The following is a 6,000-nucleotide window of genomic DNA, read 5'->3' as shown; positions in this document are numbered from 1 at the left end:
ACAGAAAGACAGACAGACAGACAGAAAGACAGACAGACGGAAAAACCCTTAGACAATTATATATATAGATAGAAGATAGGCATTTTCTACACTTTAATGATAACTTAATAACAGACACAACTTATTTTAGTATTTCATCAAATAACATGTGGAAACAGATAAAACCCAAACAACTAGAAAAGATTATGACTGTTTCTCTCCAAATTGATAGCTTAGGAATTATTTTCTAGTTTTCTTCGAATAGAGGACCATATATTTTCCTAGCCAAATAGCTGCAACTGTAATGAGTCCACCTTAAGAGCTCACCACTCCTCACCCCCTCTCCGCTAGAATGACGTCACACTGGATACAGGGATCAGATAAATATGCTTATAGAGCAACTGTTGAGCCACAAGAGCACCAGAGGGGATCTGCAGAACAGCTCCCAGGTAGAATTTAATGCCTCGAAGGCTGTGTGACTAAACTAATACCTCTTACAGGCACAAAGGCTATTTTCTCTGCTAACTTTCTGCCTAGCTCTTAGCACTTTTTGACTGCCTCTAAACTGTGTTTGACAGTATGATGTCTGCATTTTGTGTGCCTGAGCTTACTGTGCCAGCTGGGACTTACAGCAACCCATTTGTTCACTAATCACAGGAGATCAGCTGTTTCAAAGCTCCAAACAGTCTGCATGGAGACAGATATAGCTGCTTGTAGCTCTGGACCATGACTATCTGTAGGTTGTCCGCCTCACTCTCCAATATCTGCACTTTCTAGTCAATATGTATTTTAGTAGACACTGGAGTTTCTAGTTGTACAATTTACTTATTAAAACGACCTTCCTGTAAATAAAGTTAACCCCCAACACATTTACTTTTAGGATAGTTCTGCTTTTAATGATCAATACTTCAAGTGGACACATAATTTATTCATATGACTTTTCATAACTTCATGAGGTGAATTTCAGCATTACTGCCCATGAAGCTGCAATCCCCAAATTCTGCTTTGTGTTAGGAAACCTGAGCAACATATGCGCTTAGATCAAATACCTTCAAAATATGAGAGCACCTTTTATGTATAATGCCAATAATATCTACAAAGTTTTTTATGTAGGCTTTTTTTAGACATTTCATAAGCTGAGATGACTGAGAAACATACATATTTCTATCCAAATTGTCATCATGTCAGCAGTTTATAGCTCTCATCTAGACTTGAACATAATTAAATAAAAATAGTTACAAATATTTTAAATAATATAATAAAACATATTATGTGGTGTACTCTGCAGTCCATTGGCCAGCTAAACTTAAATCTAACCATTTATATCAATACCGATTAACAGCTACCGTCTGTTGGACATCCACTTGTTTACCGTGTTAGCAAACTATCTCCATCAAATCATGTTGTAGACAGCGCGTGCACACAAATGGGAGCAGATGATCTCTACAGGTTTCTTGTATATACTTTTGATTGTTGGCCGAGCGCTGATTGAAAGTAGTGTATGTGCGCTGATGGCTTGACGCTCTTGGACGTCTGTATCATTACCTTTAAATTAGACAAATTGATTTATCCAAATGTAATCAGATAAATGGTTTAGCATTACTGCACTGCTATTTGCCAATTTATATCCATTATAAGAGAATATTCGTATGCGGCAGCATTGTTACAGAGATTTCTGTGACGGAAAATCTGCTTCTCTCGCTTGTGAATACAGGGCAAAGAAGAGAACTTTTAGTCTGAAATAAGTTGTTAGCGCCCTACAAATATTTCTAAAACCAAATAGAGCAAAGCATTTAATGGCTAGTAAAGATATAAAAGATCAGGTAAAGGAACAGTAATGTGTTGTCTCATTTCTCACCGGAGAAATCAAATTTTACGATCTGCATTATTTTATTTTATGATCTGCATTGTTTTGAAAAGTTCTCGTTATGTTTCTACCTGGGGCTGTTCTTTATTACACTCCTCTAATGAATGTCTACTTAATGTCGTAAAATAATTTAATGGCTGTCTGTAAATACAAGGTAATTGTGGCAAACATTTTCTTGCTTTCTTATATGACCAGAGGACCATCAGTTTTACATATAGTATAATTCAACAGCAAACCCATAAAGCCAAGCCTATTTATGTACCTTGCTAAGACAGTGTGTAAATATACCCATATTTCAGGAAGGCCTGGACTCATCTTTCATAGTGCCTATCTGTAGGCCTGATGGTCTGACCAGCTGCACTGGACAGCTCGGAGGAGCTGTGTTCTGGGAGATCTGCTCTCTTGACTTCCTTCCTTGTGTGTGCCAGAAATGAATGCTGTCCTGTGAGATTGATTACACCAGCACCTGTCACATCATACATTCAGAAAGCCCGGAGTGACATGCCCCTAAAGCATGTCTCAAACCGGGACTTATAAAATTAATTTTAAAAAGGATCAGGCAATGCTGCTGTAAAAACGAAACACATGATGTGTTCAATCTAATAAATGTCCCATTTGACATTCAGGTTATCCAACCCTTAAATACAATTCATCATGAAGTTCTTATACTAATAAACTATAAAGTTATTAAAGCTGCAATAATATCGCTTTTAGTAGCAAAATCAGAATATTATTACAGTAATTGCATTTGAACAATTCGGTGAACCTTATGTTCACAATAAAATTGTTGTCTATAGAAAAGCTAAAAATGAGTTCATATGCACACCCTGTGCTAAACTGGGAAATAATAACACCTTGTTAGTTTAGTAACGCTATTGCCGGCGCCCCTGCATGGTTCCATTTCTCCCTCCATGCAGAGACGCAAGCAACCACATCGCCCCGGCCGCATGTTGTCCACAGTGTGCTCCCTGTTTCCATGTGTTGTGCATATTGCACTTGTTGGAGCACTGCACTAGTGCACGCACACTCCTCAGCACTTACAGGGGCACCGGGTAAAATGTGCCTAGTCAATGGATGGGAGGCTTTTAGTAGAAGAGGCATTTTGCATAGAAGACATCCTCCCCAATAAGGAGGTGAGTCGCCCGCTAGGGCAGTGGGGTACTCGGTACCACGTTCGGTCTTCAAGGGGATGTCACGGTGGCTGCGATCCGGTCCGTGGTCCTGGGTGCTTAATTGTTAAGGGAACGGTGTTTTAAGGGGTATTGTGAAAGTCTATTTTTGTGACCCCACCTGTAGTTCTCAGTCAGTAAGGACCGACACCGTTTAAAGGGGTCCTCTGTGGTGATGGTATGGCAGCTGGATGGTGACGCTTCCCACAGGTGAAGTGGGGTCCCCAGGGCTCCCAAGGTGTGTGGCAAGGAGGATGTATGCCGACGAATAAATGGAGGACACAAGTTGTAAAGTCTTTACCTGGTTTCCTGGTGTCAGTAGTCCACAGTCCAGGGTACCAGACACAGGTGGTGATGTGGTCTGGCTGGCTTGGAGGCAAAGATGACCCCTCTCCCAGGTGACATCCGTAAGCCTTCCTACTGCGCTAGTATGTGAGGTCCCCGCTGCCCGAAGTTTGCTGGCAAAGTCCTCTCACTCCTGTGTTGGGACAGGTACCTGTATGAAGAGCAGCTTGAGCCGTTTTCTAGGTTCACTATCACGACCCGGGCTCCTATGGTGCTGTCTCACCTCCAGGTGTGGTGCGGGCAAATTACATAGAGTTTTAAGCCTTCCGCTTCTGCTATGTGTCTTAGAGTCCCACAAAAGCCTCGAGCTCCCAGAACCCAGTTTCTGCACTTCGGCTCTGAGGGTGCCCGGTCACAGTTCCCCTCTGAGCCCTTTTCCATGCCTGTGCTACTTCCCTCAATTGCTCCACTACATACAGCAACCCCTTGGGTTCTCTTCCTTCCCAGGAGCCGCAGCCCAGTCCTGGCTGCACGGCTCCACTGTCTGCACTCTGTTCCAGACTTCCTTCTGTCTCAGTGTCTCTCTCCAACTAAACTGACTCCTCCTCCAGGCCAGAACACTTAAAGCTGAGGAAGCTCCCCTGAATCCGGGTCCTGAGCATCCCCTCCTGGCCTGGATTCAGAATGTGTTGCATATCTGTGCTTACCTGGTAAAGAGAATCCTCCCTGCCTCCAAGCATGATATCGCCATCCCCGAAAGGAAGGCAACATCACTGTAACAACTGGTTTCCTGGGGTGTTACAAAGGTGCCAAGCAACAAAGTTTAATTAGGTAGTGTGGTAGTGTGGTTGTCCTGGTGTGGCCAGTGTCCCGAACTCATAGTCTTGTTCATTGTGCAGCCAGTCCTGAACCCATAGTCCCTGGTCCTTGTGTGGCCATTCCTGAACCCTGACGCTGCTCTGGTGGTACCTGAACCTATATCCAAGACCTGTGTGTCTGAATGTGTGCATATTCTAGTATGCTGTGCATCCATACTGCTAAAACCAGTCTCCAAACCAGTCCTGAGTCTCCGTTTCAGTAACCGTTCTGCAGAGGATCCAGAACCTAGTAGTTTGAATAGAGTCCTATCCACGTCTGCATACCTGACCGCTGGGGTCAGCAGCTGCAGTACCGAGGACTGCCGAGGAGTGATACCTGGTGGCTACAGAGTCCTATCCGTCTCTGCATACCTGACCTCTGGGGTCAGCAGCTGCAGTACCGGGGACTGCCTAGGAGTGGTACCTGGTGGCTACCTGTAGCTCAAGTATGACTCCACCATCTGGAGCTCGAGTGAACACTAGGTAGTTGCATAGCTCCCTCATAGGTAAGCCCAACCCTGTGGCACAGTGGGTCCACGAACCACGTGCGCCATCTGCTTTTGCAACCGTAACAAGCTTTACATTTGCTGTCATTTTCTAGGACTTATTTAAAATATTTGATTTCTAAAGAGTCCCAGATCTTGGCATGTCTCTTTGCTCTGCACTAACTGGACAAAAGAGAAGGCAATATGGTGGTTACTTGGGTAGCTGGTTGGGTGGAGATACATCAACTAATTTGGAGCATCTTTCAACTTAAGTATGGTTGGAGCTACCCAGCGACTTTGGCAGCGACACCTGTCACACAAACAAAGTTTACTAGGTGTCACTGCTACATTTCAGTTCATACAAATGAATGGGTGTCTCATTTTGACACCAAGGGTATTACAGCTGTAAGAAAGAAGTCGCATGAAGTCCAACCGTGACAGATTGTTTGCTTGCTGCAGCACCCTTGGAGTCACAATGCGACCTTATTCACTGGTAAGGCGCTGTGATTTTTCAACAACTCCGAGTGAACTTTGGTTGAGTAGAAAAAAGGGGAAAAAATCCAGCTCCGGAATAAAAGTATCAAAATTTTTATTTCAGCATGTTAAAATTGGAAAACTGCTTACAGACGATCAATCACATCATTTAGATAGAAACTGCCATCAGATTGCTGGACGCGTTTCGAGCACTGCCAGTGCTCTTAGACTTCAGCAATGCTGAATCATGCTGAAGTCTAAGAGCACTGGTAGTGCTCGAAACGCGTCTAGCAATCTGATGGCAGTTTCTATCTAAATGATGTGATTGATCGTCTGTAAGCAGTTTTCCAATTTTAATATGCTGAAATAAAAATTTTGATACTTTTATTCCGGAGCTGGATTTTTTTCCCTTTTTTCTGCATGCAAGCTACAGCTTTGGACAGAGACGTTTTCTGTGCTCGAACTTTATATGGACTATGAGAAATTCTTCTATAAGGGTGAGCTGAAATAATCTTTTTTGTTCTAACTTTGGTTGAGTGACAGATGTTGCAGCCAATGTTGCCATGTAGCCTAAGCATAAGGGTTTATAAAATGTTAAATGTAAAATTTAAGTAGAATGCCAACTAATCCAATATCAGTACTCGACTGATGGCACTTTGCATGACTATAACTAGGGAATGCAAGTAGACTGTTCTCATCTCTGCTTATGAGGGTTTTGAGAACAGGGTAACAAGCAGACAGATCGCCATCAGCTAGATCTACTGAACAGAAACAATAAAATTTAGAGAGAATATTAAGTTTGGATAACTCCACATGTTACCTGCCCATAAAAGGCTCCAATCGACTGTGTACAAGTTGATCAGTCCTCAACTAAAGGCAGGTTC

At 43.0% G+C, this 6,000-nt stretch overlaps 1 protein-coding gene across 2 annotated transcripts in view; it reads left to right on the top strand.

The window, feature by feature from the left end:
- Positions 1 to 390: 390 nt before the first annotated feature.
- LDB3 (LIM domain binding 3) overlaps positions 391 to 6,000 on the top strand; it is a 332,032-nt gene continuing 326,422 nt past the window's right edge. For both annotated transcript variants that reach the window (XM_069753186.1, XM_069753184.1), the window contains exon 1: positions 391 to 428. The gene's annotated coding sequence lies outside the window, so the exon portion shown is untranslated. The remainder of the gene's footprint in view (positions 429 to 6,000) is intronic.

Source organism: Ranitomeya imitator, chromosome 2, assembly GCF_032444005.1.
Source record: "Ranitomeya imitator isolate aRanImi1 chromosome 2, aRanImi1.pri, whole genome shotgun sequence".
NCBI classification, from domain to species: Eukaryota; Metazoa; Chordata; class Amphibia; order Anura; family Dendrobatidae; genus Ranitomeya; species Ranitomeya imitator.
The sequence above is the reverse complement of the archived record's forward strand: the minus strand, read 5'-3'. Positions and strand labels throughout refer to the sequence as shown.